The following is a 13084-nucleotide window of genomic DNA, read 5'->3' on the forward strand; positions in this document are numbered from 1 at the left end:
AATCACAGTTACACCATACACTCTTTTATTACATGATGAGCTGTAGTTTGTTCATGTCTTTTATAGCCCATAGCATGTGGCTGCTGGTCAGCACATTCCACACTCTTAGCCTAGTAGTCCAAGAATCCTTTATAGGTGGTTTTAATTTTGATCTTTTCATATCTTTTCTTGTTTAGTTCCATTACTTTTTCCTCCTTTCTTCTGAAAAAAGAAAAATTCTCAGGCAGTGCCAATAACATGCAGGAAATCCTTCACCTAAAGTAGCTGCCCTGTAAGAAAATAATGCTGTGACTTGGTGATGTGTGGGTATAGCTCTCTCATAGCTGCCTGACATATTCAGATGGCTGAAACTTAAGGAGAGATGTCAGGCCCCAGAACAGTTCTTCCCTCTGCCATTGGCTCACTGCTCCTGGCTGGTATGCAGCCCTTGCCTGGCATCTTTTCTCAGTTGAGGACTCATTTGTATTCAAGGGATGTTTTAAGATGTAATGGATGTTTTATTACATAAGCATTTCAGATGAAAGGGCCGGTGTAAATTCAAGGAACTTACTGATGATAAGCATTAATAATAAATGTGATCACAGAGCTTTTGCAGTGATTCAATGATTTCACAATATTCTTACTGTGTAATCCATTTCTGATTTTAAAGCAAGAGAAAATAACAGAATTTTAATAGAAATTTGTAAAAGAGAACAATTCTGCACGATTATTTAAAAATTTGTAATTTCTTCAGAAGTAAAGAAAAACATAAATGCTGGGAGTTGGACAGAAATGAAGGGAATAAATCTTTGAGATACAATACAAATTTCTAGGTCATAAAAATACATCTCAAAAATATGCATGGAGGGTGCATGAGAGCTGGTGCTAACAGTCAAAACCAGACACAGATTCATACACTGAATATCATAAGAAAATATTTCATTAGCACTAGCAATAGAATAGTGGAGAAGAAAATGGATGAAATATCAAAAGAAAATTGCTTCTTATGGAAAATAAGAAGAAAATAAGGAAGAGTTTTTCTGTATTTGTTCTGTATTCCCTACCTTTCTTTTGCCAGAGCCAAGCACATGCACTAGGTAGATTACTAGCTGGCTTTGATACATCCCTGAAAATAGAAGGAAAAAGTAAGTAGGAACAAGAACAACTAGTAGTCCCTATATATTGCTAATAATAAAACAGCTGTTTCATTCAGAAATCTGTGCTGCAGTCTTTGACTTCTACAAAAATCTCAGTTAAAATCACAAAACTAGACTTCAGTAAAGCTATAAATTCAACTGACGATGCCACTAGTCACTAGAAATCCAATGGCTCTTAACTTAGTTGCTTTAAAAGTCTAATTTTGCTCTACTCGATATCTGAAAGCCTTTAAAATTACCACCAGCATCTAATCACTCTCACAAGATTTTATAAAGACTCTGGATCTGTTGCTTGTATTCAGCTAGAGAAGTATCCAGTGGAGAAACAGAAGGTGATATGCTTGCTTGATGTTCACAAAGCATTTTGAAGATGAAAAATATAATGTGCCAAGTATTAAGCTGGTCTGACCACCTTCTCATTACAGCACAGGTAGACAGTCTGTCAGAACAAGATAAACAGGACACAAAGCCGGTCTGGTGAGGATCCTGTTTTGCCTTAGAAATGATGTTAAAATAATTGATAGTGTCAATAATGGTTTCAAAGTATTATGTTCCTTTGCTCACTGCTTCAAAGAAGCCTCCAAATACCTAGAAATACAGCTAATTTACTACTTACATTTGAAATGATAAAGTACTAAAAAGCCTCTTGAAAATACAGGTAAGGAGATCTACTAATTTCTGATCCACCCTTAACATGTTTAAAAAATTTTAGGTACGTGCTTTGTATGCCCCCCTGTAATGAAAAACCTCCCATAAAGACTCTGATGTGGAACTGATTTGCATTCTGAATATGCTGAATGGACTACAGAGACTACAGAAGCCTTTGGAGAATCCTTTCTGTCTTAAAAAGGTAATTTCATACTATATCTCCTTCCACAGGAAGTGAAAGGTTGAAATATGCAAATTCAAATAAACAAACAAATGTTCCATACTTTATTATGAGCTCCAGGTCTCCTGTGCATTTACTAAAATTTTAGTAACTGTTCTTTCAATTTCAAGCATAATAAATTCAAGCCATTTGACAAACCTTTTATCACAGTTTTATTTAAGTGTTGCCACATACAGAAGCATATTTCAAGCAAAGATGCGTCTACAAACGCTTTCTTTGAACTCACTTTTCTCTTCCCTAACCACTTCCCCATGCCATCAAATGGCTGACAGTTTCTTCATCTTTTAAAACTTCCTTAATTTCCAGCCTGGATAACTTCTAGCTTGCACAACCATATGGAGCACATCTACCTCCACACGTCTTTAATTCATATGTTGGACATCTCAGCCAGATTTGCAGGATGGTCAAAGTCTCAATAAAACAAAGAGCATCCTCACTCATGAAAAAAGAGAGCTGGAGAAAGAGAAATACCCTCTATCTAAAGACCTCGATTAAGAAAATGGAAAAAAACATATGCTTGTCTCATGTGAGAGACAGCGAACCTTTCTAAAGGCTCAGCTTTCAAGGAGGGTGTCCAGTAGACACCAGAAATCACAAGATTCATCCACAGCAATTCCCCCTACTTCAATGCTCATGGCATTGTCAATTAGAGGACACTAAAATTAAGGCTGACATCTGCTCATGCCAGAAACATGTGGCTTCACACCTCCTAAATCCTGCAGTTTGGGCTGCATTGAAGATTGCCCTTTCTGAAACGCACCCAGCAGAGCACCACCCCGAGATTCTGTATGGACAGTCAAGTTATGGGTATCTGCTAACTGGATCGTGAGTAGGAGCTGGAGGTATCCACAAGTCTTGCTACGAGCTGTTGAGGAGAGATGCTCCCAAACCTCTTCTGATTGTTGCTAACTGGTCACATAAAGGAGAAAACGACACCATAATTGCACAAGCCTGCTGGCAACTCTGTCTGCAGTTACTGTATTAGCACTGTTGAAACAAAATAGATAATCTCTACTTTGGGCACTAACTACATATAAAAAAAGCTGAAGCGTAGCTGAGGAGCCACATTTAAGCCCACATTTAAGCTTGAGTGTATTATCCACCTGAAAATACCTTTATTAAATATTGGAGGATCCATCTGAATGTGTAATACCAACACAAATGATTTAGAGAGGAAGTGCACAAAAGAGAGGAACTAGAGAAACTCGACACTATTTGTTCAGATTATTTTGTTTAAAGGGTCATTTTTCACAGAAGAAAATTCCAGCTGGGAGGAATGGAGGGACGGTATCAATACTATTATCTCGGAATTAGAGAAAAAAAATGTCTGTGCACAGCCATCCATCCCTCTTCTTGCCCAAAGGTATGATCAGCTTCATCTAAACTATTCTCAGAATGATTCTTATCTTTTTTTTCAGAAACATCCAAAGCTCTCCAGCAATTTATCTCAGCGCTCATTCTCTCTGCCACTTTCTTTAGAGGTTATTTTATCTCTCTATTGAGCTGAAATCCTCCTTACTACACCTGAAGCAGGTGACTTGTTTTCTTCACAGTATGCAGGAAGGATAGGCAGTTCCCTATGTCCTAGCAACTGCCTTTCACCTGCAAGTTGCAAGATACTCTCCACTTCTCTCTCACGTAATAAGTTCCACTCTTTTGACTTGCCTCCAACTACATCTCTCACGATTTCCATTGCTCAACTCTCAACTCTAAAGGCTCATATGTCTCCTAAAAGCAATGTTCAAAATTAGACACAAAACTAATCTTTGGGGCTTGAAAGACTTCTGGTGAATTATTTGCTGCAAGCATTTTTCAGACATTTCCCTCTTTTTCAAAGTACCTTCTTGATTCTGCCCTTTTCCAAAGCAGATACTAGACCAGCCATGTCCTTTCCCAACCCCCACTTTTCTTTAGGGTAGTGAAAGATTCAATTAAATCCTTATTTGTCCTCCTCTTCCCTGGCTGAACAAACCTCATTCACCACACCTTTGCTCATATGAGACAACATCTGTGGATTACCTCTGGGCTCTCTTAGTTTACTCTTGCGCTGGTGGGACCTCGTGCTACACACAGTGTTTGTGATCCCAGGGGAGACAAATGCAGCGTGTTAATCACCTCGCTCAACCTGCTCTCAGCCTGCTGGCCATGCTCTCAAGTCTGAGGAATTCTGAAATATGTGTCACCACTGTGGGGCCCAGCTTCATCTTCCAGTAGAGGGAGAAACTGGCTCTGGTCACAGCCCAGGGCATTGCCCTACTCCTTATCTGTAGTCAGCAGCTGCCCCTGACCCCAAGGGGCTACAGGACTATAGGGTTTTGCCTGCTCTGGGTGGGAGGGAGGAGAGCAGAGGACCTCATTGCCTCCACACAGCCCCAAGGCTTGTGACTCTCTGCCTCTCTGGCATTGTCACTGCCTCCTTCAACGCTGTCATTACTCTGTTTTCTCCATGTCATCCTAATACCAATCCCTTTTGTTTTCCCCTCTCTCCCCTCTCCAATACTCCTTCACATTCCAGCCCTCTAGGCAAACAAGTCAACCCTGCTGCTCCAAGAACCTCCACACTTGCATTTATGGCAACCTATTTATAACAGCAGATATAAAAACCACCTCCCACTGCCCTGCAGTAAGATGATTGTTCCTGAGTGAGGTGGAATGGATGGGGAGGAGGCCTTTGGTAGGCAGACAGCATAAGCCCTTGCTCCCAGCAAAGTACCATCCCTCACCTATGCCTTACTAGGAGAGTTTCTTTTGCATTTTTCTATCTGAAAAGAGGTTGAAATGAGCTGGGAGTCAGCCTCTTCTCTCAGGTAACTAGCAATAGGATGAGAGGTATTGGCCTCAAGCTTTGCTAGGGGGAGATACAGATAGGATATTTGGAAAATTTTCTTCTCTGAAAGAGCAGTGAGGCACTGGCACAGACTGCCCAGGGATGTAGTGGAGTCACTGTCCATGGAGGTGTTCAAGAAACATGGAGATGTGGCACCAAGGGACATGGCTAGTGGGGATGGGTTGATGACTGGACTGGGTGATCTTAGAGGTCTTTTACAACCTTAATGATTTTACGATTCTAAGTACCTGGGTGCTTTCATCACTTGTACTTTCATACAAAGCATCTGGTAGTTACTCATAAGCTCATGCCTTTCTTCTTCTTCAAAGCACCACTTTAAAGACTGCACCTCTTTTAAAACTGACTGCCAGGAGGTTCATAAGAGATGATCTATCAGTGTATACCCCATGAGTGTGTTGAGAAGAATCACCTTTTCTCCTTCCTTGTCTATCCCTCTGTTGTGTCTGATTTTTGGTAAGGCTGCAAGTTCTTCAGGGCTAAGGCTACCTCACGTCTTAGCCTTAGAGTGATAATAACATAAATGATGAGAGTGAATTTCCTATTTCAGTGTTATTGGAAACTGAATATGAACAGTCCAGCTGGAAGAAAATGCAATTGCCAGATTGCCAGTTCTTCAGCTCCTCAGTTCAAGATCTTCAGCACCACAACTGGATCAAGCCCAGATGTGAAGCTTGACCAAGGCATCAAATATCCCTGGTCTGAATGACGAAAAGAGCCCAGCTACTCTCCCTACAACAGTGTTGTTACTAATTGGCATGGAAAGCATTCAGACTAAAATCCACAAGGATACACACGTCAAGAGAAACCCAGTAATGACTACCCTAGCTTTGAGGAACACATGATGTAAGACTGAAGGAAAAGCACCAGCAAAGCATTAGTTGAACAATACCAGCCTGCACTGCTGAGTAAGAACAGTCATGCTAAGTAAACACATTAAAACATTCATTAGAGTCCCAGACCCATATCAGGTAGATAGCGATATTCACAGAACCCTAGTGTATGAGATCATACATTTTGGGATCAAGCCTGACATCCTGCTCAGGTCACAGATATTTATGTAGACGTTTTCCCTGTCATTCAGTTTCTCCACCACATTAACAATGTCCTTTTGCTTACTGTGGAACTGTGGCAGAGGGTTTAGATCAATGCCACGTTACCAGGGCCAAATTAATGTGGGAATTGCATTGTGTCCTGGAAATGACTGAGTGTTGTTTCAAGATTTTAATTTCAGTAAAAGCAGAGCGGCAGGAAAACCAAACAATACTTCAAATGTTTGTTTACAGTCAGTACTTCACAACAGCAAATTTTAGAATCATGTCTCAGGTTACTAATGCCTGTTGTGTTTTTGCATTATTTTCACAGCCCTGACAAAGGCTAGAGCCTCTTCTTGCTTGTTATTTAACAACTTCTTTGTACCTATGCATTAAAACACTGGAACTGCCATGTTAGAGCAAAGGCCCCACTGAGCCCATTTCCATGCTACTACCATGCCCCCAGACTGGCTTCTTCAGGGAGAACGCACCAAGCACCTACAAGGTCACGTGCTTGCTGACTCCTATGCCAATGAGGGTCCTCAGTACAGGAGAGTTTCCATCCAATTTAAAATGGCATTTTCGTCCTTGCTATTATAGCTCTAAACACTACAGTTATTTGCACGTACTCATTTGGTTTTGAATTCTACTGCTCAGATGAACCAGATAATTTGCATTTGCCACCATAGTCTAGTAGTTGTACTTCTCTCGTCTCAAAGCTCATTCTTACTTCCTTGTAAAAAAAAACCCAAAAACATGTTTTACAAAACTCAGATGAAAAAATATACAGGTTTTGTTACATAAAGTTTACACTTTTCAGTATAGCAATCACAGCACTTAAGTCCAATAGTGCACAGTAAGCAATGTTCAGGCTGTGTTTTCAGCAGCAGTTGTTGAAAAGAGGGAAACAGAACAATTGCTTTACAGAGGCGTTGCTTCCTTTAATAATTTGTGCCACATAAAGAATACTTTTCACACTAGGTCATTCAAGAGAGATTTTGGTGGAATGCGATCATTCAGTTTATGCAGCAAAACCAAGCTGCCACGATTTAATTCTGCTGTGTGTTCCATTTTTATATTGTATCCCCATCAGTTGTTAAAGCATAGCTCCTGCTAAGCTGAAAGCATAGAAGAAAGAGTCTCAGATCGCTTCTGAAAAGCTGGAAAATGTTTTATTCATGTATTTATAGCGCATACATTGGAGGGAGTATCACTGGATTCAGAAGAGATTTGAATAGCCCTTCCTATATGAGATTTTGTTAGATCAGGGTTTTGGTTGGGCTGGATAAAACAGACTGTTTTTCTTCAGCTCCAGGTCATTCATTATGGACATTTTACTGAAGACTAAAACACAGCAATTATGCATTCATGAGAAGGAAGCTGAGGGCTTCGCTTGGAAAACTGAAGTCTGATAACCAAAGCAAGGATCGAGTATCTTTCCCAAGGCTACTGCATAATGGTAAAAACAAGACAGTTTAGAGCACAAACTGCAGAAAGCCCGCTGCTTAAAGCTGCTGCAGATAAAATGATGGATTTACAACAACCAGCTTCTTCATCTGTGGGGGCCTGGTAGACCTGTACAGTGCATAAATGTAGTGTGTGCTATATAATGAAGGGCTTTGTGTGCTACTAAGCAGAGCCACAGATCCAATTTCAGTTATCTTTAATGCAAAAACAAGAAACATTTCCAACTGTATCGATTACAATACAGCTGCTGGATGATAATATCTGCTACCCAAGCCATTTCAGTCATATATGGGAAATCACTTCCCTACAAAGCCTGAAGGCACATGCAACACAAATCACTCTGAACTGCCTCTGATGCATGCATGTTTCTATACACCCTCACATTCAGATAGAAGGTGTCACTGTGAGCATTATTGCAGAGCCCACTGAAACCTGAGTGCAGGGATATGCTGACTTGCACAGATGCGTGACAAAGAGCCAGGCCCTGCAAGTGTTTGCTCCCAGGAGTCCTTCTATGGCTCATCAGGCTTCCTAATTGCTGCTCTGGGGAGAAATGACTCCACACGAAATGCTGTGCTAATGAAATTAGAGTGTGTGCCTACGGTAAGCGAGCTTGGGAGCATTTCCATCCTAGAATGTGCCTTATCACATGTGGAGAAAGGCTCAAGCCAAACCATTTCATCTTGCTGAAAACAAGGAAGCTAGCTGAAGAAGCTTATGGGTGTAACAGTGTGGGATACGGCCCAGAATATTTCACCTTGTAGAGAGAATCCCTGAACATGCTCTAAGTCCCTGCGGATTTCTAGACCAGCTGAAAAAAAAGGGCTGTTCAGAATACAACATTCAGAAGGAAGAAACAGTAGGCTGCACACAAGTTTAATTGCTCATTTTAGGTTATTTTGTTTGAATAATAACACTATACTTTATTCATGACTTATGTGGCTAGCATATGCTTACAACAAAAGCAGTGCCATGCAACAAACAAGCAGAATTGTTTCAGTCATTGCAACGTACATTAATCCAGATATGCTCCAGCTGGACAAATTTGTGAAAGAAAAGCATAGGTAAGAGCTGGTCCCACTTACTATAGGTGAAATTATTAAAAAAGTCATGAAGTACGTGGGCTCTATTTTCCTCCCATCCCTCCCATTCCATTAAATAAATCCATCATGTTCTCTTTCGCTGAGTGGATTGCTTCGTCAGTGATTCCACTGTTCTGTGACGGAATGGAACAGAACAAAGGTTACCTGATCATTTTTCTAACTCACTCCTCTGGTCTACTGAAAACTCAAGAGAGCCTAAATATGCATAAATGCTATTAAAAAGCAATCTGTCTTTTTTTCATAAAGCATGCCACAAACTGATCTAACCATTCCAGTTCATTTGGGAATTTGGCAAACATTTTTCTCCAAACATATTCCTCCATTTCATCCATTTTACTGATACATCATAGAACAAAGGCCTGTTGTTACAGCTTTTTTTTTTTTTTTTTTGGTTCTCAGTTTGTGAAATATTTGTATTTTCAGCTTGCTGTTTTACCAAGAAAGATAAAACATTACATTGGCTGTTATCTGTTTATCTTCTGAGCACACAGAGAAAAGCTAAGTAAGGGAACAATGTGCTCTGATAGTCCCTGCAGACCCCAAGATATGCTTAAACAGTGAGATCTGATAAACCCATTCTGCTTCTTGGGTTTGTTCAGCCTACTGGAAAAGTAAAGGAACACAAAGGACTGGGCTCTGCACTCCCTCCGGAACTCAGGAGGCCTCTTTGGGGCCTCTTTCCCACTGAAAAAATGCAGATTGTTGAGCAGATTCTCCAAGTAGCTGGGCACTCTTAAATGCATTGCTGCATGTCTAGGGAGTAGAGACAATCAGCATGAATGGAGAGCTATTAGGAAGGAGCATACCTGAAAAGAAAAACAAAACAAAACACAGACAACTCCAGAATGTCATGAACTGTAAATACTTAGTCTTGAATTCCAATTCAGTTGTTCTTGCTCTTCAGGAAAACATTGCATACATTCCTACTTTTAGCCTCTGTCTTCATCAAGCATGGTGAAACTTGCCATATTAGGATATTCTTATTATATTAATGTAGTGAGTGGGAAGCTGAAACCTGAAGCGGTTAATTCATATGCTCTATAACCACAAGCTGAAAAAAAAACCTTAGCTGGTGTAAGGGAAACAACTCACTGCCACAGGAGACAAAGAAAAACTCTGTTCAAGCGCCATTTGCCTCAAATGAATGCGTACTACTACAAAAGGGAGGCCATAATAAACATGGAAAACTTACTCATTACTAGAAATGTTAATGGAACCTCACTCGCTGCTTTCAGAGCAGAATCCAGGCTTGCAGTATCACTAGACCTTGTGGAGAGGAATAAAACTAATCACACTTCAGCATTTCTAGACCTTGAGGTTTTTAATCACATACACTGTCTCACTTAACAGCTCATTCATTTTATGCAGTTACAAGTTTCTGTGGTGTCTGGAAATGCATATAGAATGCGTTGCTTTTCCACCATTTTATTTACAGGTTTTTCCCTCCAATGAAAATCAGTAGCTAGTAAGTCAAAGCATAATTACACAAACAAAAATACAATCAACATTTTACTAGGTACAAATGATAAGCGTAAGGAAATGTCCGTGTATGAGTCAGTAACATAAATTTGTGTTAGTCTGTTATTAATATATGATATTATGGATTGGTGGTAATATAACTGAAGCACATTGATTTTAAAAAAAATACTTCGAGAGCCACTTCTGTATGACAGGATCTTATACTGAGATATGTATCCATACAGAGTGATAGGATCATATATACTCATGCTCATCATCCTTTCCTCCACCCCCTCCTTAGAAGGTATTATCATTAAGGTAACCGAACTTCCTCAAAGCTTGCTTGGACCAAGTATCAGATATGAAGTGTTGACTGACACTGAAACAATCTGTGCAAGCATGCAATTTTGATTCAGAAAGGTTTAAAAAAAATATTTACAAAGGCCATTTTTAAATTGACTGATTAAATTAAGACTCCAATCTTCATATTCCAAACAGCTGATATTTAATGTCTCTTTTTTTGGCTTTTTCCCCCCTCCTCCCCATTCCTTCTCCCCATCACAAATAGCCAGCCCACGTTTAAGGTAAACTATCACAATTAGAACTCTTCAAAACAAATAGTTATTCACCTTGTGCCAAAAAAAAAAAAAAAAAAAAAAGCAGCACTAAAACATTACTCAAGAGATTCTATAAATCCTTCATAATTAAGAAAAGTTCCAGGAGCAAAAAAAAAAACTACCTTGTACAACTTGGGAGGAGAAACAGAGGAAAAGAGGAGATGCTTATCAAACCCTTCACTTTTTTCTCTGAACTTCATTAACAAAAAGCTCCTGGTACATTTCCCAATGCTTCCACACCTCCTTACTCTGGCACATCAGGTTCAATATGCAAACAATTTAAATAAAATATCAAAACCAAATCCCCATGGTCAGTAATTCAACCCTTAGGAAAACTGGTAATTTTTTATAGTTTCAAAACTAGCCCTGTCTGATTATCCATTTGGTTAGAACTCTGAAATTAAAACAAGAGGATTCTTGCAAGATGTGGTATTCTGTGTTTAGACTTGCAGCAGTTTCATACAAATAAAATGTGGAAGAAACCTCTCTCACTTTTACTTTGCATCTTTTGCATACATTCCTACCAGCCATAGATTATAACTATATGGGCTGTGTGAGAAACAGAACCATTCAAGCTTTCGTTTCCTAGTGGTTTTAGGAGCTCTGACTTTATTGAACTTAAATGGAGGGCAAAAACCTCTTCAAGGTATCATTCTAAGCTGTAGATAAAGTCTCTAGCCTTCTGTCTTGGTGGAGTGTTATCATCCATCCTTATTGTGAATGCTGTATTTCTTCTCAGCTTTAAATCAGGGGGTGTCAATTCTGTCTCTTTTTGCTTCCATCGTTATGCCAATTTCAAACTTGTTTGGTGAAAGAGCACATTGTTTCACCTCCATGCCAAAGATGATCAAATCCTTTTCATATTGGTCAGCTTTGGAAAGTCAGAAACAGTGGGGGTGCTTCTCTAGATCAGACTGGTACTAGTTACAGTATGAAGTGGAACCAAGCTGGTTTGATGCAGAGTTTGGACTGATTCATTTTCATGCTAGGTCGAAGATCTAGCCACCTCAGATGGTTCAGGAAACGGGGTGGGGAATGGTAGCCATTTTCCTGCCCTTCTTCTAACAGCAAAAATACAGAAGAGAAACTGAGAGAATGAAAAGGAGACTTGTGGCAGAGTGAAGGGCATTTCCATGTCCCTGAACGGTGGTACTGTTCAGTGAATTTACGGTGGCTGGCAAAGTGGAACTTGCTGAAGAATTGTTTGAAGGTATTGGACTTGTTCCATTGGGATCACAGTAGATCTAGAATATGGGTAGAAAAAGTTAGTGAAAAGTGATTTTTTTTTTCCTCTTTAAAAACAAAATCAGGAGCTAGGCAGTCTTTTGGATTCTTTTCAAGGAATGATGGGCCTATTTAAGTGGGCTTTGCAAGACAATAAAGGGGAGGCTAAAATGCTGTGGTAATAGTACTGAACTGCAGAACTTAATGGAATTATACTGATTAAATCAAAACCTACTGGCAAGCATAGACAATAAGATGTGCAGTGAAAAGTCCATACAATACCAACAAATAGAAAAGATGCTGACAAAGAACAATAGAAATAAAATCCCCACACAACTCTGCATTAATAGTGGCAAAACAGTAGAAATTTGCATCTTCTGTAACTTCAGTATCAAGCTATACCCTACAGACACAGGAAAACTTTGAAAGCTAAGCTTTGAAGCTGGTTCTTCCCTTCAAATAGAAGATGTGCAATATGTAAGGGTGGAAAACAAAGGTAAGACTCGTGAGGGTGAGAGGGGAAAAAAATGCACAGTTCAGCAAGCTTGGCTGTAGTTCTGCACCAGCAAACCTGTGTTAAATTAGAGCCTTCTGGTACAATGGAGGAGGGTTTGCTGAAAAGTAAAAACACTTACTTTTTCTTTAATGAGCAACTACTTTAGTAAATACTCTCCATAAAAGAAGTCTTTATTGTCTTGTATTGCCAGGGCTGCTGAGAAAATTACTGCCTTTAGCAGAAGTGATATATGTTGTACCTCAACACTGGAGCTACTAAATCAGTGTTAAATACATTGCATGACCGTATCCCTCCAGCATTCTGAGTAAAAGCATATCACAGAAAGATACCAGGCTAGTACAAAGCCTCTGACAGTTAAGATTTTTGGCAAGCAGAAACATACTGGAAACAATTCAAGACTGCAGAACTTCGGGAAAAAAAGAAAAAACAGTGAAGTTTCTGTTGAAACCAGTCAGTAAGTGATCAATACAGAACTGCAGATTTAATACCCTATAAACTGGTTAGGAGGTAAGACCCACCCTGCCCCAGAATTTTCTCTAGTCTTCACAAACACTCCTCCTTCCCTGTTCCCCACTGGGATATACATATATATATATTTTTTTTTAAGTTACATTGGGTGCGAGCACAAAGCCCGGATTTTGGGTGGGTGCATGAAGGGAGGGCTCAGAGACTCCAGACAAAGCTTCCTACCTTCCCTTTACAGACATCGGCACCCACACGATCCGATCCTACTCTACTGAGGCCAACGAAAAAGGGACGAAGTTTTTATTCCCAAACAAAAGCGCAAGCTTATT

Source organism: Lagopus leucura, unplaced genomic scaffold (genome assembly GCF_019238085.1).
Source record: "Lagopus leucura isolate 7727_CA_CO unplaced genomic scaffold, USGS_WTPT01 Super-Scaffold_73, whole genome shotgun sequence".
NCBI classification, from domain to species: Eukaryota; Metazoa; Chordata; class Aves; order Galliformes; family Phasianidae; genus Lagopus; species Lagopus leucura.